This window comes from Grus americana, chromosome 8 (assembly GCF_028858705.1).
Source record: "Grus americana isolate bGruAme1 chromosome 8, bGruAme1.mat, whole genome shotgun sequence".
NCBI lineage: Eukaryota > Metazoa > Chordata > Aves > Gruiformes > Gruidae > Grus > Grus americana.
In genome coordinates this window covers 16,422,428-16,448,672 of record NC_072859.1, presented here as the reverse complement: position 1 = coordinate 16,448,672, position 26,245 = coordinate 16,422,428, and the positions used below count along the sequence as shown (strand labels likewise).

The following is a 26,245-nucleotide window of genomic DNA, read 5'->3' as shown; positions in this document are numbered from 1 at the left end:
ATTGCTTTTTTTTATTCGTTTTCTGTCTGTCTGTTTAGTGGGCAGGACACAATTTTTCTAGCCTGTAGTTGAAATGCAGAAATCTGGAGTGGTGATCAGAATTTTCCCTTTCTTGGAGTGAATTAAAGGGTTATCCACTACATAAGGCCACTTCTATCAAATTAACACTGGTCATTTCCCCATGTGTATTGAGTAAGTTTTCAGATCAAACCAGACCTCTGAAGGGATATACACTGGTGCATTAAAGAAAGATGCTGCGATATTCTGTATCAAAAAGGTTAAACTCATTGGATTCTATGTAAACAGTCATTTTACCCCAGCTAACCTGTAAAGATTTCATTTTGCTTCATTTATCTTCTCCCTTACCCTATGCTAAACCATCCCCAGCTTCGATGAAAGAATCATGTCTCCATTCATTTCCTATCTTGCTGAATTGCCTTCGCATTTCCTATCATCTGCACATAATCCTATTCTCTCCATTATTGTCTTAATACCAAGTACAGCACAAGATAATGGATAGGCACTGTAATAACAGTGTGGCCTGTAGGAGCCCCTCGAGGGAAATATCTTTGACGCTGGTAGAATATTAATGCATCCCAGGTCCCTGATCTTCCTCTTTCACTTCATCTCCTGTTTTCTAAACTACATAATGACTTTCATATACATGACAAAAGCATTAGAACAGAAAAAGACTCATTGATGAGCAGCAGGGCTGTGTGATATTAAGAAGCACTATTCTCAGTTCTTTGTACAATTTTTGACCACCATCAGAGACAGTGTATGCAGGTAATTTCTGATTTGAATAGATACAGGCATAAAAGCAGCATTATCGTACTCTGTTAATCCGAATGCCCATCACAGGCACTGCATGAAAATAAATTGAAATGTAATTCTTCAATAATGCATCTGTCTACAGGATGATTTTCAGCAGATTAAAAACAAACAACTTGACATCACTTAGAAAGGCTAGTGGATTGTTTTTGAGAAGCTTAATCATCAGCAGATTATGAATGGAACAGTAAATCAAAGCAGGGTATGTTAAACAATGTAGATTGTGTTGTAGCGGCAATTTACTGTACATAATTTTTTAATAAAAGGGGAAAATTGATTTTTGTGAGTGTAAACATTGGATCCTGTGAGAATTTAGCTGCTATTATTGAAAAGAGGAATGCTAAAAATGCTATTCTTGTCATGTAGGAGCAATAACCTTTCGTTCCTCTTACGAGAAACAGAAGTTTGCTCTCTCCAGGGTTGCCTTTGCACATAACTCCTTTTCTCACTTTTCTTTCCTTTTTGTGACACACTCTGTCTTTTGCTATAGCATTTTGCTAATGTGTTCCTGATTCCTTCCCCCCCAAACCAGGACGCACACCCTGGTGAAGGGCAGAAACCCACAAACTTCGTTTTTGTGCTGGAAGGAGCTCGCCAAACTCATGCTGTCGACTCTCGCTTTTAAACCTGGAGATCTGCTGACAGACACCCCTCGCTGCTTGTCTTCAGGGTCTGGTTTTAACTGTTCCTGGTGCTGGGTTTCGAGTGAAACCACAGGTCGGGGCACTCCGCAGCAGCCCTGCCTCTCCCTGCCTCCTGCCAGCTGCCGTAGGAGCAGAGCAGCTACTGACCATCAATCATTATAGATAATATCTGAGGAGAAAGGGAGAAATTATTTCAAATCAAGGAAACTGAGTTAGGAGCAGGAGGCGAGCAGCAGTCTGGTGCTGGCAGCGTGCTGGAGAGGAGAAAGACTAAAGTCTGGGAGAATCAAGGGTGAGAGCTAATATATATAAGTCCTGATGGAATGTGTTTTTGAGATTAAAAAACATGCTTGAAAATTAATTACGTATTAAAACAAAGATTAAGAAAATCCTCATGAAATGCACAGATATCACATGTTTTAAGAATGTGGCTGTTTTTCCCTTGTTTCCTGCTAAGTAAATGCTAAGAAGCATCTTCCAACTACAGAGCTCAGTCCTGACCCAGGCTCGCGAGGGGCTCCGGGGAGCCCGAGGAAATGTCAGGGCAAGTGACTGAAGCCATACTAAAAGAAATCGGTCCCGAGAGGAAAAGAGGAGACAGTCTGTCTATTCCTGGACCTACTTTTGTTTTATTTATGCTCTAATTTTATTTTCAGATAATTCATTTGATTGATTTCACTGCTTTTAATGTTATTTCTTCTGTTTTGAATTCATGTGGTACTGTGAAATAGTCTAATATTGAATTATGCTGCTTCTGCATTTTAAACTGTGCTCAGCAGGGTGGAAATAAGAAAAACACGTGAATCTAAGAGACATTGTACTGTACATCAGAAAGCTGAAGTTGTCCCTTTGAAACCTGGTAAAAACTATGTTAGCAAGTTCTGTTGCTGTCATTATAAATGCAATGCCTTTTCTTTCACATGTGTTTACTTGCCAAGAGAAAAAATGACATCCTGTGTGACACTGGTAGTGTGGGATCCCAGTTTATGAGACTGTAAACAAGAAGAGGTGAGAAAGAACTCAGTTCGTTACTTTGAGAATTCACTTTAAAATTGTTACAGTCTAAATTTAGGTCTGGAATCAAAATATTAAGTTGGTTTTTTTCACTTCCTCTTCAAAAACATGTCTGCTGTACAGCTGCTGTTACTCTTCCATAGATGTCCTAAAATAGAGAGAGAAATTAATTTAAAATCATATTCTAAAACCCAGCCCTCCCAAAGTCTTCTGCACCCTTCTCACCAGCATTTGGGGGGCTGCAGCCCTGGGGCAGCCGTTCTCCCTGGGCTTTGGGAAGGTCCCTGAGAGCCTGACAAACCAAAGTCCAGCGTATGTGCGGAGGCCCTTTACTGCTTTGCTTGTATTTATTGCCCTTACTGTGTCTGTTGCACCGCTGTGATGTTTGATTTTCCTGCTGTCATCACGTTAGTAATAATTCCTACCTTGCTGTATTACACGAAAGACCCCTAGCAAAGGCTTTTGAGACCCCGTGGTTTTGGTTTTGCAGGGGCTCGGAGCAGGGGGCAAGCGGCTTTTCATCTGCAGAGACAAAAAACCAGGCTGGGAAAAAGGAAAGAATGCCTTTCCTCCCCCCGGCCCCGCCCCGCAATACTGGAAACCCAAGGACATCATAGTCCCAGTCCTCAAAAGAGCTGTATGTTGTACCTTGGATCAACTTTATCAAATGAAGAAAGACTTTGAAGAAAGGTAAAAATGTCTGTATTTGTTTTCAGGCTTGGTTGTAGGTGAAGCCAAGCCAGGCAGGACAGGAGTCTGTAGCTGTCAGGAATTTATCCAGGGTGCGAGAGCCATTTTGGGGTGAGTGAGTGGGTCCTCCTGGGGATGATGAGTTGGGTGGTCACGAGTTGGGACGTTGTGGAACTGTGTTTAAAGAAAAAATACAATCTATCTTCTAAGGGGTTGAATGAACAGATTTCAATTAACCCTCCTATTTTCAAATGTATTTCCTACCACGTGTGTTAATTAGGTCCCTGCGATCTGTTCCACTGTCAGGTTGTAAGGCTGAGGGTGGTGGGTTTTTAACTGCTCACAGTTACTGTCTTCTGCTTGTGGGGCCTTTTGTCAGAGGAAAGCGCGCCATATGCGTCTTTTGGAAACCCCCGCTTCGCTTGGCTCCTGTTTGTTGTTTCTGACTTACTAAATGCTGCTAATTATTGCTGGGTTTTTTCCTCTTACTCAGATTCACCTTCAGGTTTTTGACGCAGGAAAAAGTACTGTCTTTGTAGGGGTGAAGTACAACTTTGATGCCTTTGGTACACTGGGTCCTTCCTGTAACCTCTGGCATACAGCAAAATCATCTTTTCAATTGACTTCTAACAATTAAGGTCAATTTTATCATTCAAATACAGTTTTATGAAATAAGATGAAGTCTGCTTATGACCCTTTTGTCTTTTTTTTAAAAAAAAAGATTCTGAATTTTGTAGTTGAACTTTGAAGTTTAATTGAAATATTATACATTGTTTTACAGCTTGTTATGCCTCTTCTTTTTAAAAGTATATTGCTAGCAAGAAATCTAAGTAACTTATCATAAGCCATTTTCTCTATTCTATATAGCTGTATTTCTACTCTTAAGAAAAAATGCCCTCCATTACAGTATTTTTGATACTATCATTTTTCATATTTTAAGAGATACTGCATGGACTGTGTGGGAAATACACTTGAAAGGATTTTGTTTGTTATAGCAGTTCATGTTGTTTCTAATCTTAATCCAGGCATCAGTAATTTCATGTTTGCAAGTAAACATGATAATGAATGAGAATCCTCCTAGAATTGTAATTGGTGTTGCTCTTTTGTATTCCGGGTTTCAAATCTGTGTGTAGTTGTCAGTGCCCTATAGAAATGCTAATTATCTTGAATAATCCTGTTTGCCTTCATCAGGCTCCAGCAGTCCTAATCAAAGAAGATGTCACCCAGGAAAGTTAGAAAGGAACATGGCATTAAAATGATGCAAGGAATCAGAGAGGTACAGTTGCAGCTAGGTCGGGGAATGCCATGGGACTGGAGAAAAAAGGAGCATGGGTTGGAAAAAGTGGAGTGGGTTTCGTTCGGTACAAATGGAGGAGACCACCTGAAAGAGTGTAATTTGAAGCAGCTGCAAGATGGAGAGCTGTGGCCACAGAATAACGTCCCCTGCCTGCCCTGGGACTGAAAGGGGTGAATGCCTATCCTTCTGCATGTGCACAGGCGTTCTGTGATGGCGCAGAAAGGAAGAAACATGAAACGTGACCGACTATTTTGGCATGATTGCTCCTTGAGCGCCGTGCCGTTCTGGGTACTGTGGTAACTAGTAGAAAGCGGTGGGGCGGACGGGGAGGGTGCAGCAAGGAGGGACTGGAGGAGCAAGGAGCTACACTGGCTCAGATGCTGCTGCTCAGAAAACTGCCTTTCCTACCGAGTCCGTTCCCATTTAACTACGTGGCTTCCTTGGGCTTATTCCTGTTGTTGTAAGTAGAGAGAAACGTTGCTGCAGTATCTCCCATGGCATTTGGCATTTGTTAATGCAATCAGACTTCTTTTAGCGATGGTGATTGCAAGTAAGAGTAGGGTGGCTGCAGTGCAGTTGTGTCGGTATGTTTGGACAGTGTGTTGGTACACCAGGCTCTGCTATCTGTCGGACACGTGAGCGTGCGCTTGGTGAGTGGGATATGCAATCGAGTATGGTGTAGGCTCCTACTCAAAATGGCTATTCTCAGTCGAACTGCAAATTTAGAAGTCAATGTGCAAAATCTAAACTTGTCATAGCAGTAAAAAAGAGCAGTCTAGATAAATAATACTCATCTGTTTGCACAGGGAGAGGGGGACTGGGTGATCTGTTATCTCAATTACAGAGTCCTCTGAGCTTCCTTGAAGTGGAGGGGGCAGTCAGTGAATTTGGGGAATAAAAAACTCTGAATGTTATAATCCTCTGAAATCGTAGGAAACGGGATGCTTGCTTTGAAGTTTGAATCAACATTTGTGAAAACTTTGAATCAATGTGTTCATGATAACATATACAGCAAGATCCATATTGTGCTGAGAAAGGAAAAATTACTGCTCTAGAGCACAAAAATGGCTCTGGTTTAGAATGACTTTTTTTGTGTTGATGTAATTTTTTGGTTAGTTGATGCATATTCAAATTTGGACTGCAAAGGCATGGATTTTTGTAGGAAGACCTTATGTAAATAATTTAGAAAGTTGTTGAATAATTTGTAACGTTTAATGACTAATTTATGGTTCATCAGGCATGCTTGCCAACTAGTATTTTCCCTCTTTGTTATTTATTGATCCTGGGTTACACAGTTTTGGTTCTTGGGGATTTCTGTGTTATTCTTCATATGATGTTTATCGTTACCATATCCTGTATGGTACAGATTACATGTTATACTTCACTGTGGTGTCTGCTCTTCGATCATCCATTTTACTTGCTGGAGACAGTGTCTTGGACAGCAAAGTGGAAGCAGAGATGTTTCCAGTGAATTCAAGCAACCCAAAATGCTGCTGTGTAGCAGTGCTGGGCCCATTTCAAGGACTTGAGCAGGTACCTGCCGTTATCAGGGGCTCTACTTCAGTGAGCTCATTTCTGCCGTTGCCCTATCAGCATCCTGTTTCCTTGGAAATGCAGGGTGACTGAAAGCTCTCCCCTCACATACTGATGCAGGAACATTAATTACTGTGGTGCCTTCTAATTTCAAAACTGGAATGCTATAGTTTTCTCCTTAATGGACTTCCAGACTCTACTCTGTGGAGATTAAAGTGAATTAAAAACCTCTGCAAGAAATCTTTTACGGACACCAAATTTTGCACTCGCGTTAAGCCTGTTCTCAGATCACTCCCTTGACTTCCTCTGGATAAAGTTTCATATTTTTTCAGAATGTGATTGATCTCATTAGAAGGCATTAACACCTCTTTAATCCCATCAGCAAATTAATCCTGTTGATACTGTTAGTATCTTTGTAATGAAATATAGAGGAAAAATAAAACTGTAACTTGGCCTTTTCAGATGTTCGGTGCAGCTGAACCGACATGCCGAATTGTACCAGCCCTCATGCTGTCAAGAGATGCCCTAAAAAAGCTCTTAGCCCTGATTATCTGTTGGAATAATGGCTGTCTCTCTAATTTTAGACAGCCACAAGCAGGGTGACTCTCTGCGAAGAAGCAGGACATTTTGTGCTGCGTTCCCTTCTCAGGAACGTGAACTCTTCTCCGCCTGCTTAAAGCCCTGCTGTTTACAAGCCTGAAATCTTCCTGTAAACACGCGCTTCTGCACCGTGCCCTTGAAGGGCTTCAGCATTTAGCAGTGTCCTATTCACAAACACCACTACTATACCCTTGCCTCTCTCGGCACTCAGTGCCCTACTGTTCACACCTCTTAAAGAAAATTCCATATTTTTATGTAAAAGCTGTGGCGTCTGACTGTAACTCGTGTACTGCTGCCCTCTCCCAAAGAATGCCTCATGTTATCATATACGGTTTTCCTGAATAACGTTTTCTTTTCTCAGAAATTCAGGATATAAATATTCGCTTATAGCACATCTCCTAAATCAATGATGTACTGTCGACGGGAGTTAAGCTTTCATAAAAATACCATTGTCAGGCAAGGTTTTGTACAGCAGCTATGAGCTAGATGGGGAAAAATTTGAAAGTGGATAATTTGTTATCTACATATCCCTGATGGCTGAATTGCACACCTGTAACTGTGAACACTTCTTCTAACACTGCTTTTGAGTGGGAAAGTTACTGAATATACCAAAAAACCTCCCCAAAAACCTTAACCATAAAAGAAGTTGAGTATAGATTCAGAAGAGGGGATATGTAAAATGCCTAATTAAGAATAAAGAAAAACCCTGTGTCGAAGTTTCAAAACCCAAATGAGCATTGTGTGTGGAGATAAAGCATTCCCAAAGGCAAATACTGCAAGAAAATTATTCTTGGCATTTTCTATTCATTTCCATTACCTTGATTTTAAAATCGGCTCTTCTAAAATACATACATTTCAAGCAGTTATCTGCAGCGTGCTGCTATCTGCAGTGGCACATCGTACCAGGGCACGCTGTGCTCTACTCTCTTCCAGGTGACATCCTTGGCACTGTTTTAAATTGCTCTGTCCACCTAATGGAAGCGATGGCTGGGAGTAGATGTTCATGTCTCTTAGCTACCCACTCATTGTCTTCTGTTATGATTCTTTAACTTCTAGAGTGTATTTTGGGCATCACTGTTACACAACCATCTGGTAGCTCTTGAATTTATGGAATCTGCCAGGGGGACATGTGCTGACATTCAAAAAGAGAGTAAAAGAATGTTAGCCAAAATATTCCCCCTTTTGTTTAATAGATAATATTTGGCTTGTACTTGGCACACCAGAAAGTTCTTTAGAAGTAAAAATCAAATTAAAAACATGTCATAAAATCTGTAATTTGCCAAGCTGTGCTCTAACTGCTGGTTGACCTGCTTTCATATGGATATTCCTATCACCAAACAGAAACAGTCAGCTTTGCCTGCAGTGAAACCTCTGTGCTACACATTGGTGGTGCAAACCCTTGAGTTGTGCATAAACTAAGCTACACCTATTATCTACTTGGCTTTCTGTATGAAGGTTTTAAACATGTCCCATTAGGGTTTCCATCAGAGAGCACCCTGCAGCAGGTGCTTCCAGCCCCTGTGCAGCACATGGCATCTCCCCACGTACAGCTACCTCGGCAGATCTGTTCTCCTTCCCTGCTGCCAGCAACCCCCAGCCACCTGCAAAAGGTTTGCTCTTGGTGTTTGATAAGCAAACAATCAATATGTTGGAAGGATTTCCTTTTACTATGCAGAAGGCACCAACAGAAACTGTTTTGTCTAATTGCACATATATATTTACTTTATGAATTTTCTACTTCTCTTTATGTTTTGCTCACTGCACCACTACACATCTACATAAAAGTTCTCTAAAGCCAAACCCTCCACCACTGACATCAAACTGGATTTTTCTGAGGTCTCTAATGGAAGCACCTGGAGAGCCTCCCCCATAATTCTTTCTCCTGCTGGTATCTGTTATGGTTACTAGAAAACAGTTGTGAAATCTTCCATTTAGCGCCAAATTATTTTACAGATGTGTGATTGGGTTGAGTTTTCAAAAATTTCTAGAAAGCAAGTTCTGAACTTTTTAATGTTAAGTAATCTTAACTAAGACTAACAGAAAATGTATATCCAACTGTCATGCATTACATAGAGGGACTGTTTACAAATGCCTGTTCTAACCTACATGCATACATGTATTGCAAAAGCTACAGTGATTCTAATGCTACTGAGGTTTTTACTATCAACCCTAAGTCATTAGAAAAATCATAGGATCTTGTTAATTCTTTCCATAGTAGTTCTTGCCAGCAGAAGATGACACTTCAGCTAAAATGAAATTGAGTCTAAAGGCTGTTCAGGAGACAGCAGAACAATGCCATGCGTGGAGCCATTTCCCTTTTGGAAAGCTTTAACAAGGGCACAGCACCTCTGAGTAAGCAATGGTCTGCATATGACGTGACCATGTTCTTTTATGGCGGGTGCTGAAACAAATCAGTGCTTTCTGCTAAAAATACCAATTGAACAAATCCCTGCCGGGCACTTGGTTGAGGTGGATTTTTCCACCCTGTGCTTGTAGCAGAGCGCAACGCACCAAAGCTGCACTTACAGCAATGGTGGTGGGAACGCAGCGGTGCAGGTTTCGAATGACCTGGTGAATCTGGGCAGAGAGAGGGGGGATCTGTTTGGTAACCAGACTCTTTGTGTGCAAGTCCAGGGAGCTGGGATGAACACACCAAAGGAGACATGTTGACAGGCTGTGGTAGAGTAGCATGGGCTTTACGGTGTCTCTGACTGACCTCCAGTACCCATGGACTGGAGTATATTGCCACAAGCCTGTCAGTACAGTTTTAAGAAGAGTAAATAATTTATCTGAAGATTATAATACGTTCATATTAAATGCTTTGGCAGACCGGGGCTGAGGTAGGATGGCACCGTGGTGGGCGGGCAGAGGTGACTGCTCAGACACTGTGTGGGGTGGGCAGCCCTGGGGGCCATCCCCCCCGAGGGGCACAGGGCTGTCACCCTGCCGGCAGCTGTGAGATTGGGTTTTTCCATTCCTTTTACACTGTTTCCTGGTGCGGTTTGATTTGTGAGTCTGATTGTGAAAAAAATATTTCTTTTAAATAGCCACTTTATTATCCAGTTGCCTTCTATTTTGGTTTAAAACAGGCAGAAACCTTAGCAAAGTACATTGAATACAGTGCCTTCTGCTGAGACAGCATGTGTGTAACTGAAAGTGTGAGGGTCTTCCTGTTCCTCAAGATTACAAACAGAAACTTCTTTCCAGTATACCACTCCTATAAGGAATAGCACGTTTGAACTCAAAAAGAGCACTTTAGGGATGCTGGACTGACACATCTGACCCCACATACAATTACAGACTTGCTGTACGTACTGGCTGCGAATTTTTGACAGATTTAATTCAGCTGCAGGTAAGCATACCTTGAATAATGACAGAGGCTGATGTCCTCAGCACTTCGTATTAACATTGTAAAATAAATTATATCTATCTTTATATCTTTATAGACAAAGAAATACTTGAACTATCCATCAAATGTATTTTTAGCATAGGCAAGATGTTATGGGTTTTTCTCCAGCTCATATGCAAAATTTTACTTTCAAACTTTTTTTACTGTGCTTTATTTCTGGACAGCCAGTGGTCAGCTAGAAGAATGACTCCATGGTGACTTTTTAATAACAACTTTTTAGCGATGTTCCTTGCATTATCTTGGTGCAATTAATAATTAATTAACAACACAAGTTAGCGGCAATCACAGTGAGAACCTAGGGGAAAACAATGTCAGGCTCCCGTTTTAATTTAAACAATGCAAAAACACAGTAGTACCATTAGCATCTCTGGTAGAATATTCTAGTAATTATGTGATAACTGCCAAAGGTAGCACAGTTAATCCACATACAAGTATTAGCTCCTGCCAACACAGGCCATGTAAAACATGGATGAAAAGACAGAATTATTTTATAGTGTGATAGTCAAAAAGACACCTTATGGTGCCTGTCAATATTATTGTAGCTATTTGGGGTGTTAAAGGTAATAAAATACTATGCATTAATATGCAGGATAGTGATTTTTACAGAAGTCAAATCTTTTGTACCAGTCTCTGCTGTTTAAAGGGCAATGGAAAAGGTACTCTTTGTTTTACCTATGAGCATAGACATGCCAAAATCTCCAAATACATGTGTGCTAACGAAGCTGTGCAAATGGGGATATATTGGCCAGAGTAAGCGGAGGAAACTCCAGCTTCCTAATAGCCTCAGGATTTGTTTGCTTTTACTTCCCCTCCAGGTAAGTCGTTGGCAAATCCTACATAGCACTAAAGGAAAAAAAGACACTTTTTTTCGTTCCTGGGAGAAGCGATATACGATTTCTGTGACTTCTGTGGCAGGGGCGCCCAGTGGCTAAGAAGCTGCATCCTCAAGTTGCTGCACCTGCTGACAGCAGGGAAGTAAGGCTGAGCTTGTCTGGAAGGAAATGCCCTTCTCCAGGACATAATGCAATCCAAGCGCCTTTTGAGAGAGCTGCTCCAGGAGAAGTGCAATGCTGAGGTGGTCAGTGAGGCACGTTCAGGCGGCGGTGGGGTGTACAACACAGGATGTTGCCGATACAGAGTTGCACAGACAGTGCAAACCGTTGGGTGCTGTGGTAGGCTTGTCCGTGAAGATGCTGCTGTCATTCCAGGACGTTGTTCGGGGCATAGAAAATATTATTTAAAATGTGCTAAAAGTAGATGGCACGTGAGTAAATTGTGATGTGTTGAGGTGAAAATGAGATAAACTATCACAGAATCATAGATTACTACTCTTAGCCTTTGACAATACTCTGTGCCACTTCAATTCTTGGAAAAAATGATAAGCTTCTGATAAAATAATAAGAAAAACAGAGGGAAACACAAGCCTATCTTTCATCTACTTCCATCTCTTTAGTTCTCAGAAGCAAATGCTGTACAGGAGCAAGGGGTAAAAGAGGGATTGAGGTGGGAAGGATTGTGATTATACTGAGAATAAGGGATATGATCAAGTAAGATAATAATCAAGATTAAAGAAGAAAGAATACTTTTACATAAAGCTTAAAGGGGAAAGAACTTGGTATGTTGCAAAACAAGAGAAGAATAAATAATTGTTAGTCTATCATATTCCTCCTGGAATTATATACATATAATGTAAATATAAAATAAATAAAATGTATTAGTCTTTCTAGTGGGGCTGCAGTGAGACTGTTGCTAAGGGATGAGCTGCCAGAATAATAATGAACACTGTTGCTATAAATTCTCCTAAAACAAAGAAGCTTTTTTGCTTTTAAGAGTAATTTTACCAGCGTAACATTACTAAGGAAGTTTTGAGCAGAACTGTTGTTTTAGAACAATCATTGCAGGTTAACGTGACCATGTTGAAGGCAGAATAAGCAATCGTAGTGTAGCGGTTAGATGTGAACTACTACCAATATTCAAACTGAGTGCTAGCAGAAATCCCAGGGTAAGTAGAGGAGATGAGCATTAACAGTTTCAACTCCCCTGTTTCTAGCTTTTGGAAAGGCAGGAGGAGAAAGCAGTACTATAGAAAACAGCAGAAAAAATAACTTGATGGAAATGGTACCAAGAGATGTATAGAACCTGGAAAGACCTAAAGGGCCTATTCCTAATCAATAATGTCTTCAAGATACTAACAGTGCAAAAGACAAAGGAATTATTCACTATCTGCGATAGACAAGAAAGAGGGCCTGAGGCAAATGCAGAAAAAGTTTAGGATAAATATTAAGCAAAGTTCTCAATAGTATGGTTTGCTCCTGAAATTGTGGCTGTGCTCTGTAATGTGCAATGTTTTGATAAAATGTAAAATTCACTCTTGAATGCGTTTGGAAAAAAGATCATGTCACAGCAATACACTGAGGTTCTCCATCATCCTGTGCTCAAACTCTGCTTGGAGACCGAATATGCAGGATAGCGTTTCTCCTTACAGCGCAGGGAGGAAAACTTATCCCTTTCCAGTGAAGAGCAGGATCGTTTTTGGGGGATGTAGTTGAGTATGGAGTATTAAATATACAGCTCAAGTTTGGAATAACGGGGGGGTTTTTATGCAGGGTTTGGGTAACACGCCTCCTGTGGTGATGGGCTTTGTGGAAGGTGCACAAAGCACCTGGTAGAGGCTGTGAGACTTCTACTGACCTATCATATTCTATGATATGATTAAAATGCACTGGAGAGACACAGTGCTGTGTTAGACAAAAAGGTTAGGTGTAACCTGGAATTCATAGGCTTAAAAGACAGGCAAAATGAGTTGAATGGGAAGTATTATCCTTCTTTCTTTTTCCTCTAACCTGTTAGTTTCAGGGTCTTCAGAGAAATCCTTTCCTGGTCTAAGATCATTCAAGCTGTTTCATTCATACAACAAATTGGTGGTGGTCTGTGTGGTGTGCAGAGTGGAAGAGGCATCTAAGAATAAAAAAAAAAAATCATTATTTTTAGGTAATATCAGCAGATGCTGACCCAAACCACATGACTTTCTGTAATCTGATGTAATGCTCTCTGTTTAGGGTCGTGGAACAAGGACCTGTTCTGGAGGAATTGCTCTTTTTCCCACGATGAAGAAGTTAGGAAAAATGTCAGTCACTATTGGTAGGGTTATTTTCTTTTCCTCTCTTATATGTCGCCCATTGGGGATGGAAGTCCCCACACTGCACTTCTGTGGTGGCATGTGAGGGGAGCGTGGCTGCTGTGCAGTATGGCTTTTGTCCCATGGAGCATCAGCCTCTGCAGTGGCTTTGGAGGAGCTCTGCTTTATGTCGCAGTGTAGGGAGCTGCCAGGAGAGGGGGGCAAATGGAGGAAAACGATGTTGGCTTTATAAAGCAAACTCACCTCTTGAATGAGGAGCACCAGCGATGTATCAGTGACTGTACCAGGCTTTCAGGTACGTAAGATCTGGCTGTAGGGCTGTACATCCTGAATTGCGTGTTAAAGATTAAGGAAAGGCTCTGATAGCCTGAACTGCCAGGCTCCCTGCATGTATTCCCGTGAGCATCGGCTTGTGCCATGGGTTCAGGTGATGCTGTTTCTTGTTCAACACAACCATCAGCTTCTTGGAGCATCTGCCTTTTGCTCGCACCATGATTAAATCGTACAGGGAGAACATGTGTTTCTCAAATCTCCCTGCAGCCCTTTGGATATGACTGTGTTTTAAGTTTGACAAGAGGAGGCGAGGGCGCACATGAAAGCGCGTGGTTCTGATTTTGTTCTTTTTGGTGCTTTCATATTGCAAAGATCAATAATTTACCTCCTGTCAGGTGAAACCAGAAGATTAGTTGCATTAATTTTTGAATGCTTGCATAGTGTGTCTAAACTGATCTTACCTTGCTGAGTTCTGTTTGCAGCCCTGCCATGTGTTGTTGGCAGGGGAGCTACATTGAGCTGCGCTGGCTGCATGTGTGGCTTATAAAGCACTATATGTGAATAAACATTGCTGTTAGAACAGGAGGCAGGGAAGAGGGGGAATCATCGACAAACTGGTGGTTTGGTGGGGCTGTGTGCTGTTTTGGTTTAGGCTGCTCATTAGATTGGATTTTTCACCCAAGATAATGTTGGGGTTTTTTACTGTTGTTTGTTTACTTCTCAAAGACACCCTCTGCTCTTGGTTTAGCTCATCACCTATACATACAGCACAGAGCTTTAGGGTGATTTCCAGCGCTCTCCAAAAGGCCAGTCAACCTTTAACCAGCTTTCTGTGATTGCCAGTGCTTCCTGTAAACAACATGGGTGCAGAAATGCTGTGCCTATGTTCTGGTGGGATATGTTTTTGGCTGAACCTGGAGCAAGTGTTGCTGTTTATCCTGAATGCCTTAGTGCAGCAGCACTGCAGTGGCTGAGGCACCATGTGGCTCTGACCTGGTCGGCGCCCGGCGTGTCCCGGCCCACTCCCGGCCCTGCCATGCTGCCCGACGTGGGGACATGGTCTCCTGTGACTCCTCCCAGCTGGCCGCCTGGGTTTGGGCTCACCTGGCACTGAGGAGCACTTGCTGCAGGAGGGATGTGATGCTTGCCCAGCATCATCCTTGGGCGGTGCAGAGGTTCCTCAGATATGCATTTTGCTCCATTATCTCTTTGCAAATACTATGCCTGGTGGATATTATAGTGCTACCTAAAATGTTGCTTACTTACATTATTCTGAAAAAATGCTGGTAATAATCACCTAGCAGCAGGCATTGGTTTCCTCTGTGTTCAGAAGCATCAATTGCCCACTGCAGCGCTGCTCTCGTCGGTGGCTCAGGAACTGCCTTAGGTCCGTGGTGATGCTCTCTGTGCTACTGTGAATAAATGTAATTCTCTGATCACATCTCTCACTTGTGCATTGATTTTGAACTAATGATGTGTTTGTGTGTGCATACCTAGGGAAAAAAAAAAAGTATTATGTGCTAGAATTCCTCCTCCGTTTTGGATTGTATAGCTCAGGGCTGTCATGGAAGTACTGTGTGTAGCACTGCTGCTGTGCCTGGATTTTTATGAAGTCCTTGGAAAGATTTAATTAAAACTGTTTTCTAGAGTTCATCTTCTGCAGGAATGGCCTTTTATAGGTTCTACCCATGGGGTATTGTTTATCCAATTTAAGGTATTTAAAGGCAGAATATTATTCTGGTGTATTTATTCTGTGGAAATCTAGACTTAATTTTTTCCCAAGCTGTTTGCTGTTATGTGGAGCAGATGCAGTCCACATCCTGCAACTGCTATGCAGGATGAGATTGAAGTGAGTTTGGCTCTCTTCTGCATTTTGTCAAAAGCCTGCAGGTAACTTGCCCTCACTGTGTCTAAATATCCTAAGTATTTCTTATAGTTCTATAAAACGCTTCCAAACGTATCACTGTAATTTATCTTATTCTGTATTTAAACAAATACGTTTTTCTCCTTGAGATTTTCTCCAGGTTTGGTCACTGTACTTTTATTCAGCTTGTCTGTACAAGCTATTTGCTCAATCTCTATTGCTTGCTTACTTGCAGGATTTGCTTATGAATTGAATATTATGTTTCCAGGTGTTGCCATGAATGCAACATGAGGGCACATCTTTTGCACTAGCACTCAGATTCCTGAAGTTTCTCAGCGTGCAAATCTTAGCAGGCAGTTCAGCCATACCATGAAGTTACTTCTGCCAGCACTGGGACGAAAACACCCACCGCTCTCTTGCACTGGAAATCCCCTTGTCAGACTTGGTTACCCACAGTGTTTTCCCCCATACATCGTCATGGTTTTGCAGCTTCCTCTGCTTCAGCAAAACTCTCACCACAGACACAATTGACTTTTCTTACTGAAAATTGAGCCACAGCAAATTTCTTATATGATCAATTCTGTTCACCCGCAAGATACGACCGACCTGTTTCCTCAGACCCCAATCAATGCCTCCTCCCTTTGACTTGCTACTACTTTCAACCTTACAGTTATTTATTTATGCAGCTAGATACCCAGGTCATTCCTCACTCTGTTCAAAGAGATCAGGTTCGTACCTCTCCTGTGCAGGATATCTCCAAAGTCAGAAATGTTGCCTTTGAATAAAATTCAGTCCTCATGTCTTTGCAGACCTTTTCCCATGCTGGAAGCTCAGCCTGTTCAGGCACCTGTTATAGTCCCGGCTTGGTCCAGCCTGTCCTCCTCTCCATCAGGTTCTTCCTGCTCTTGCTGAGCCCCGGCTCTCAGCAGGCTCTGTCCTCCCCAAATCTCCTTCCAGCTTTCGCAGGCAGTCGGGCAGGACCCAGGGGAGACTCTGATGTGGGGCTGTGCTGGCCACGATGCAGCTCCCTGTGGGGAAGTGATCGGAGCGACTCCTGGTATGTATCTACTTTTGAACTTGTCTGTTTTTGAGTTATACTGTATGAAACCATAGAATAGCTCCTAACGCTTGCAGTATAATTTCCCCGTTAGTTTTCCTTTTCTAGCATGGTGGTAGTTTTGTATTATTATTCATTTTATGTACCCTCTATCATATTTGTCAGTAAATCCCCAGCAGACACAAAGCAGTGGGGTGTGTTTGCAGCACTACAGCTACCAGAGCTTGGCAAAATAGCAGTGTAAAAATCATTTGCATTAGAGCTAATAAAGACAGCTGGAATGGACCCCAAAATATGTTCAATAAACCAATAGGAGTGACTGCTGATTATACTCCTACTTTAGTAAAAGTAACTGGTTTTCATTCAATGTTTAGAGTACTGTAATTGTGTAGTGTAGTATTTTACCCGCAATTTAAATCTAATATAATGGTCAATGCCTGCCTTTAAATGCTGACACTTTGCTAACAATTTCCAGCCTCATGCCTCATGCATTTTATTTTCTCCATATAAGGGTAGGGTGAATGTCTCACCACGCAGTTTGCTGTAACTCCTGGTAAATGCTGATTCTGTTATTGTGACCATTATAGCTATCACTTTGGGGAATAAAGGCGTGTTGGCTTTTTTCCACCCCAATTCCTGTATTCAAGGTTTTCCTGAAATCTTCTGGAGGAGTAGAGAGATCATCCTTAGGAAAAGATTTACATGTGTTAACCAATTAATAGAATTATTTGAAAATCTAGATGCTAACATGCTGCTGTAGATTCTCTCTCCATTTCCCCCTAGCAACTTCAGCTTATCTATCCCATGGAAATGATTTATTTAAAATAGAAGTGTCAGACCTTGAGACAATAATATCCTACCAAATCTGCATGTCTTCAAAATATGTGCTTATTCTGAAACATGCACATATTGGCTTTCATAAAAGAACATGCCTGTTTTTTTCCTTGTTTGATGCCAGTGATTTTTTTATCAAGAGGATAACTGATAGACATTCTTAATAATAATGACAAATAAATAACATCTCTTTCCCACAATGCTTGACAATGCAAGGATTCTGTGCAGGATTCATATAGGCAAAAATAACAGCAGAATTTGCCTGTACCCTGTGCCATACATGAAAAAATAAATCAGTCCATACTATGTTCATTTAGCCATATTTTACATCTTCTAGAACTGGAATTGTGTAGCCTACAAAACAATTTATATTTTATCTGTACCATCTAATTAATTAAATGGCCCCAGAGTACCAGACTCACAAATCTCGTTAATAGCTGAATACTGAAATAAAGGCTGTTCACCCCTACTAGAATAATATTTGCATATCTCCACCTGCGATGGGTAATAAGTACCTGCCACAAATCAGAATTATGAATTTTGTACGCCTAACAAAACCGCAGGGGAAATTATACCTCAGACATTCCATAATAATTGCAGCTAAGCTGTTTAGTGCCATCCACTTATTCTGCCTGAAGTGTTTAAAGCAGCAACAGTTGTAAATGAATTCAGGCACACATTCAAGAGAAAATGTTTTAAAAAGTTTTTCTGTCTTGCCATATGTAATTATCTTTATAGAAATGTTCAGCTACAAGTTATAACATGCTCACATTTAAAATTGCAAATTAAAAAGTAAGTTCCTCTGATTAAAGTACGTTTTATAAAAGCATTTTTTTAAGTTTACTGTGATGATATAGGAAACAGCTTGGGCTGTGTTTATCCCATTGGTCTCCCAGAATCGGTGATCCAGTCTATAAATGACTGCAGCGAGGGGCCTGCTTTTGCAGTGCTTCTTTCCCCAAAAATGTGCAATTCCTGGGGAAGAGTTAACAGTTAGGGCTTGGACAGAAATATACGGTGATGTAGCTAGTCTTTCATAGACCAGGGAATTGGGACATTAAAGTACGCATGCATTGCCTCTGTGTATTTGGGTGTTGGGTTTTTGGTTTTTTTTGTTTTTTTTTTTTTTTTTTTTTTAATTTTCATGACAGAAATGGAAACTGCATATGGAGCAGGGCTGGGAAGGAAGAGCGGTGAGGTGCTGGTGGTCCCAGCTTCTGGATGGGAGCGTAAAGGAACAATAACACCTGAGTTTACACTTTATATAGTGGTTTGACTTCCAGAGAGCCCCAAAGCTCTTTATGAGCATGGGCCCTGTTCAGTTGCCTGCGTTAGGATGACTAAGAACCGGGCCATCCTTTCCTTTGGGAATACAGGGTGCTCCGTGAACGTGGTATGAACCCGTCCTCTGTGCACGCGTACCTGCTGCTTGTGGCACTGTGTGACAGTTCCCAGTTTATCAACAGAAGCTAAGAGACCGGGGCACAGGCGGCGCTTTCGAAGCCGCAGCAGCGCGTGGTGCATGTTCCACCTCTGTCTCCAGATGAAGATACGGAGACACGGGATGGCACCTGTCCCTGTGGGACCCCGGGTCCCAGCCTGCCTCTGCAGGAGCTGGTGGGGGACAGGTCTTTGTTACTGCGAGTAGGAGGCATTAGGCAGCAGACTGGTGACAGTCCTGCCACCTCTCGTGATGTGAATGCAAGAATTGTTACATTACAGATTTTAGAGAAGGCAACAGACCAACAAAAATAAATCCTTCAGCCTGGTTCTCGCTGAACACTGTGTTTTGTGAAGAGCTAGGCTTCCCCTCTCTGCAGCAGAGGAGAGCAGAGCCAAAACTGCAGTCTGAGCGGTATCTGTGATCACAGAAATCAGCTCATCGTTTTAAAGCTAGTCTTCTGATTTTGGGGACTGTTCTCTTAGTAATGCACAGCACGGGGATGCATGTTTAGGCTGGGGGTGGCAGTACGCTGGAGGGAAGGGAGACGCAGGGAAACCCCATTTCCATCAGATGGGAGGGCAGAGGCAGCCCAGAGGAGGGCATGGGGTGACGGGGGGGGGGGAGAGATCAGGGTGTCCCTGCGGAAACCGTGCCCTGGGGGGAGGCTGGCAGTTTGGGTAAGCATTCAAATGCGCATGTTAGTACAGATAGCAAACCTCGGGGCTAGGTTTAAGCTATTGTAACACCATGAAAATATAACCTTGCTGTAATGCTTGCTGCCCCTCCAGAAGAGGAGCTGGAGAAGCTAGGAGAGGACCACTCCTGCAGAGGTGGGGTACCCTCTGCCCTGGGGAGGGATGCCCTGTGGCACTGCGGCTCCTGTACCTGTGAACGTCCACATCTGTATGCCGTGAGGATAGCAGTCATTTTGCCAGTGTTCTAGTAAAGGATTAAAAAATAATTAGGATTTATACGTGTTCAAAAGGAAGGGGCACAGTGCGGTGAGTCACAAGGAGGTGATTAAGTCAGGTTGTCTGGTTGTCTGGCTCTGCCTAGACTGACAGCAGTGAGTCTAAGGGTTTAGGAAAATAGCTGATAGCCTATTACCATGATGAAGTGTAGCTTAAAACTACGTTTTATATTTTAGAGGACTAACAGACGAGGTCCCTGTGGAATTTTTTTTCATATTACATAAAATGGCTATAGAAGCTGAACCATAATCTCTCGCTAACTTACACATTAGCCCAGGGCAATAAAGATGTTTTTATTGGAGGCAGATTTCATGAAAAGTTGTTCAGTTTTATCTCTGAATATTGTACTATGCTGAAGGCATTTAAGTATCCTGTTGGGACACTCTGTCCTGGAAAGCAGTTACTCTCAAAAGGACAGTGAGGTCATTGGAAAAGCTCTCCTTTCTGCCGGAGTGCCACAGGATCCTGCCCTTTCCCCTCTGCTCATCTCCCGCTCTTTTGCCTTAGCTGCAAACAGAGGCCAAGCTGCACTTTTAGACTGCAATCCCTGCAGCCCCCTGATGGATACGGGTCCAGCACCGACAGCCGAATGTGGCCGAAAGGGAGGCCCTGGTCCTCCTGCCTGCTTCCTCAAGCCTTGCCAAGTCCTCCTTCCTCGCTCCCTGCCAGCAGTGCAGCATCCTGCCTCTCCAGCAAGGTTGTAGTTCTGCTCTTTACACCTCTTGCCTGGGCCATTCCCGAAAACAGCAGGCTGGTTCCCTGCCATAAGCTGCCACTTTTCCCATCTTGGCTGGAAGCAATTAAAATGCTTGCCCTAACTCTCACCATCTTATCTTGATTTTCCACAACATGCTTTTCTCTAATCTTGGCAAAGGCAGCACTAGTTACCACTACCCATCTGGAGCATCATGGCAACCACTCCTTCCCTAACAGCTCACGCTGGTCAGGCTGCCTCACTGGATGCATCCCTCCCTGCTGATGCCCTTGATTGTGCAGATAGCGTAACCCGCTTGTCGTCAGGCCTCCTCACTCATCACCCCGTATCAGCCTGTGACCATCTCTTGGCACTTGCTGTCCTTACAGGACAGTTAGATTTTCTCTCAAGCCCTTCATGCCTTCTCCTATTCCTGCGCTTTCTCTCCCTTCGGTTGGCAGCGGTGCCTCCTAAATATCCATAAGCCTGGCTTCTAGCTGTGATTCAGCACTGCACGTTTGTCTCCGTGGCCGGTACGTTTGGAGGACTATTGGCAGTTCCGGGGTCCTCTCTGCTTCTCAGATGGTCCCTGTGTCCTCGCAGACACTCCATCTCTCTCCTGGATTTTGCTGTCCTGTTCGGTTCTTGCAGAAGCTCAAATGCACGCAAAAGGTGGGAGAGTATACTCTCTAAAACCAAAGGCTTTAGAGCCCAGACTAGACTGCTAATGGCTAATAGCATCAGAAACTGCTCATTGTACTGCCTTGTAAATGCAGCAGTGTATGGCCTTAGCAGCGGCGTTGCTTGGGCTTAGTCCCTTTCCAGCTGTATTTGTATGAGCTTGCCTCTGTCTGGAAGGCAGATGAGGAGTTGGCGTTAGTGGTTTCTTTCCATAAACTATTATGCAGAGGATAATCTCTGATTGATGAGGTCGTGCCCCGCTACCTTACAAAGAAACATGTCTCTCCTAGATTTAAACCTAAGGCTGTACTTGGCAATCAGTCAGCAGTTCCTCATTGATTATGACTGGCAGGGATTTTTATTATGCTTATTTTTCATTTTATTTCCTTCATTTATCTAAATCTACCAAATATTTCTGTTTAATCTTTCAATCTATAAAAAGTACAGATTTTGTCTTATAAGATGCTTTAGTATGTATGATAAAAAGATGGTTTTCCCTTTACCTTGCACTTTCCATTCATATTGTAATTTTTTGTTCGAGCTTAAGCAGTCCACATTTCATTAAAAAAACCTCACACTATTCATATTTCTTTCATCCCTATAAGATGGTAAAAGCAATGTTGCTTTGATGAAATTTGGCAGGTAAGAGGATCTAGTTGAATCATCTCAAACCCCTGGAGTTTTGGGCCTCCAGCTATTATGGTAGAGCAGCTATGAGTATTCAAAAATTGGTCCTTTGTTTGCACTGAATTTCCAAGCCATCTGTAGCACACAAAAGCCACAGCTCTCTTTATAGTTCAGAATGAATATTTAAAAGTTCAGTTTTAGATTTTATTTGTAGCACTTCAGATCTCTCTGTCCCATCTGTCTTGTGTCTCAGAGCAACTGCATTAAACTACTCAGCAAAGTCAGAACTTGGTCTTAGAATTGAAGGTAAACCCTGGTTCCTTTTAATTTGGTATTGCAGAGTATGAACACACATGATCAGGGTCTACACAGAGGACTGAGAACATACAGTTTTATTTGTTCACATGCTGTAAATTATTACTAGAATATTAACTGCTGCAAATATCAGGTCATCCAGTCTGAACCTTGCTGTATGCTCTTGTAGCGTGGCAGAAAACAGCAAACGTCTGCACGAGTGCTGCTGGCTCTGGATGGGTGGGATGTGGTGGAGGAGTGTGTCGGCAGCACCCGTCCCAACCTGGGCTGCCCCTATGTCAGGAAGCTGTCTGCTAATTTACCCTGTTAGAGTATTATCATCTGCTCGAATCAGATACAGTATTTGGTATCTAAACCTTTGCTGCATCAACAATATGCATTTTTTTTCTTTTCTGTGTTTAACCAGATACCCGAAGTTACCTATTCGGAGTCAGCGGTATGAAAAGAGCAGCACCATATCTTTTCATAAAAGGTGAGAGTCTACCTCTCATTAAGGCATTCTTCAGTTCTGGTAAATCATTCATCCTTTGTTTTCGTTCTGTGCCCTGTCCTGAGTTGTATTGGGATGTTTGTTAGACTCTTGAGGTGTTAGTTAATTACTGCCCTTAATGGAGCTCTTCTCTTTAATACTTTTTTGTATATAAACATATATTTTTATATATATATATGTATATATGCGCATATGTCCATCCCTTTCTGGAAAAAAAACGAGCGAAAAACATGCATTAATACGTACTACTATGAAAAACTTCTCTATCCCAACGAGATCTTAAATCTAACAAGTTGCAATTCACCATGTAAAATCTGTCCTAATGGCTGTGTTGTCTTCATGTGAAATGAAATGAATGAAGACTATATGATATCCCGAGCTGAGGTCCTGGGATTAACTGAAAACCTGGAGCTTGTAAAACCAACGGTTTACATTCTTAAATTATATATCGTCATCTCATCAGTTAAACTTAGAAGGCTAAGAATTATTCAGGTTATTGTTTGTTACTGCTTAATATAATGAAAAATAGTTATTTTAAATACAAGCAATTCTGCACTATTTAGTAGTAATTTAAAGTAGATTGTTATAGTTATTTAGAACTTTAAAGAAAGCCATGTGCGAGTCTGGTAGGCATGTGTTTTCATTGTTTCTCACTCACGTCTTCCACGAGGCCAGATTCTTGCTTTTCCAAAGATGTGCATTTTATATAATATTTTAACTAACTTTCATGCTAATCTGTGCAGGTTTATACGTCTTTAAAGAATAAACGGAGTAATGAAAAAAGTAATACTTTTTTGCTGAATTGAATAAACCACAGGGAATTAACTGTTGCTTCTGGTAGCGCTGCCTCTGACATGGAGCTCTGAACCTCACAGGGAGTCGTAGCAGAGCTCTTCATGGCTGCATTCCCCTGAAGAGAAGGGGTATTTTTATAGTGGTGAGTTGTCTTTTTTTGTAATGAATGGCTTTGCATTTCCTTACACGTTCCTGTATGAGGTTTTTTTCTTAGGCTTTACAACAATGAGCTTCTCCCTTTCACAGACCTCTGTCATCTACTACTAGTGCTCCCTGGAGAATAGATGGTCACAAAAGTGCACCGTGTTTCTAGGCACATATGGCATCAGACACTCGAGCCCATGCGCTGCCCATGCAAGTATTCCCATTACTTCAAATGAGCGGCCTAAAATAAGTAAGTATGAGAACTTGACTCCAGATATTGTTTTGAGTATTTATTATTTTGGGAACTTTTGTCTGTTATCACTTAATGAGAGACTGAAAACCATAGACAAGTAAAATCATGTAATGTGCCTAAAGTACTTCTTTCTGAGACCAGCTCAGCTCGCATGGCTGCAGCAGCGTCACGTGGATGAGAGGAGCAGGTGCCACATGCTCAGGTACTGTTTGGGACTGGGAAGGGGCTGTGCCAGAGGTGAGGAAGGAAACGTCTTGGTAAAGGCATTTATTGATGGTCAGTTGCTTCTTGTCAATAGGCATCTATTCCACAAAAGCTCCACCTCACTGTACTTTTGTATGGAAATGGGGAGTTAGCTTTGATCTTCAGATTGTAGACTCTAAGCTAGAAAGAATTTAGAGGAAAGGCGAAAAAAGAATAATTCAGCTGTTCGTTTCCTTTCCTTTGGGAAATGAGTGGGGTAGAAGAAAGAATTTATGGAGGGTGGGAATGAAAGCTCTTCCAGCTGATGGCCTGATTTAGTTTGTTAAAGACAAAATCTGTGGAGTGTTGTTCGCTAACACAGGGCTAGCTGCTGTTAACTGAACTTCAGGGTTTGGAAAACTCTTCAAGTCAGGGAAATAGTGAAAAGAAAGAAAAATACCGTTAATTTTCCAGCAATAAAATCTCTAAGTGGAAAACACAATGGAGCCTCAGACCAAGTCTTATGAAGGAAACATGCTCAAAACCAAAGACAACATCAAAAAGTCTCTGGGGAGCTCTGTACCCTTTAGGCTCCAGCTGGCCTACCTTGCCCCCTTGGAAAGGCTCGAGCTCCCTGGTGAGCAGCCAGGGCTCTGGCAGCATCTGGCAGCTTTTGGTCTGACTAATAATACTTTGAAGTCTCTAGGGCTGCTTATAGTCTCAGGAAATATATATATTTTTTCATTTATTTTTTTATAAAACCTTTGTTCCTTCCACAGAGATGCGTGGCCAATCCATAGTAAATCCTTGTTCTATATGGTATTATTAATTCTTTTGCTTTGTGTGTATAAAAAGCCGCATATTTCCTGTGCTTTGCCCATCTTTATCCTCAGCAGCGAAGCTTCTTCCACAGCAGTAAGTCAGCGGCGTGGGATGGCTGCTTCTGCCCGGCTGCAGCCTGCCCATTTGTGCAGCTGTCCAGGCCTGTTCACCTTCTTCTGCTCCATAGTGCACTTAAATATCAAGATGGGTTTGGTTCTAGTCCAGGATTTCTAAAAACAGGAACCTGGAGTTAAGTACCAAAGTGCATCCAAAAATACTGAGTGCATTAAAGTGTCGACTGGCCTCAAAAAAGCTTTCTCACACTCTAAATTTCGCAAGACGGTTATTTTTCAGACATCTCAAGCATTGATTTAGGAACCTAGTTTTAGACATCTAGTTATTTCAGATCTGGCCCCACAGTCCTAGAGATGCACGGTGGGACACCAAGCTGTAGTCTCTCTAAGCAGAAGGATGTTGGAATAGGGCTCCTCTCATCCAGGTGGATGCGTGCTCCCCTCTCCTGCCTCGCACACCAGGGACACGCAGACAATAGCGGTGTTTTTTCATGGAGTTCATGCTGGCTGATGGCATAATCCAGCTGCTTCAGTGTAAATCAAAAAAGATTTTGAAAATGTGCAGGTATCAAGCGCTGACAGAACAAGCATTTGCAAATACAGTGACTGTAAGATCCTAACAGAACATCTAACCTGAATTTTTCAGTTAATCCCACCCATTTTGTCCTCTCCCACAAAAAGTGAGACCTGTGGCTGGGGGATGTGCAAGCTGCGGCTGCTGCGTGCTTGGGGTAAGAAAGCAAGCACGCTTCTCTGAGGGCTTTCTGAAATCATTACCTGGTGTAATTATTCTTTTAACATGAAGTAGTGTAACCTAGGGACCAGTTTCTTTAGGATAGCTAATTCTGAAATCTTCAGCACATTTTTCGTTGTCAAACACATTGCATTTAATATCCAGCAGTGTGACCAGTTAGGGCAAGAGGAGAAAGATGGCTGGCTGTTAAATCCCAACCCTACGAGGCAGCTGCTCTTCCTGCCCAGTCTTCAGCACTGCAGTGCTTCGAGGAGGGCGGCTTTGGAGAGCGAGGCAGACAGTGTTTGGCCGTTTCGGCAGCCTGGGCTTTCTCCCACAAAGGAGGGGGCTTCCCTGGCCCCAGCTCAAGTAACCTGCTCCTGCAGAAGAGGATGGGCCGGAGTGTGGGTTCAGCGGGGCCACGGCTACAGAGAAGGTTCAAATGCTGGTTTTTTCAGTGTTTTGTCAGGCTGGCACACACTCGCTCTGAGTGTGTAATTGCACTCCCAAGCCTGGTGTGGTCTGTGCTAAGGCCTGGAAGAGAAAAAAATAAACTAAAGAGAGCAAGGGCAAGGATGAAACTCCTTACTCCAGATTATTGGTGCATTTATTTTTTAAACCATCGTAATTTGTGAATGGGCAGGGCAGGTAGAAATGCCCTTCTGTGCAGAGTCGCATAGCACCCTGGCTTGGTGCTGCCAGCCTGGCTGTTACCTCCTCCTGTGTTAGACACTTTTAAAGGTCACCTCAAAATGAAGAGGAAGAGAAGCATAGTGACAAAAAGGTACATTTGAAGTCACAGCATTAAGGTGCAAAGGAACTAGAGGATTTTTA

At 42.4% G+C, this 26,245-nt stretch overlaps 1 long non-coding RNA gene across 3 annotated transcripts in view; it reads left to right on the top strand.

The window, feature by feature from the left end:
- The first annotated feature begins 16,113 nt into the window (after positions 1–16,113).
- Positions 16,114–26,245, top strand: part of LOC129209341 (uncharacterized) — a 69,478-nt gene continuing 59,346 nt past the window's right edge. For all 3 annotated transcript variants that reach the window (XR_008578047.1, XR_008578046.1, XR_008578048.1), the window contains exons 1-4: positions 16,114–16,351; positions 22,324–22,389; positions 23,249–23,344; positions 23,449–23,596. This is a non-coding gene — a long non-coding RNA (uncharacterized LOC129209341). The remainder of the gene's footprint in view (positions 16,352–22,323; positions 22,390–23,248; positions 23,345–23,448; positions 23,597–26,245) is intronic.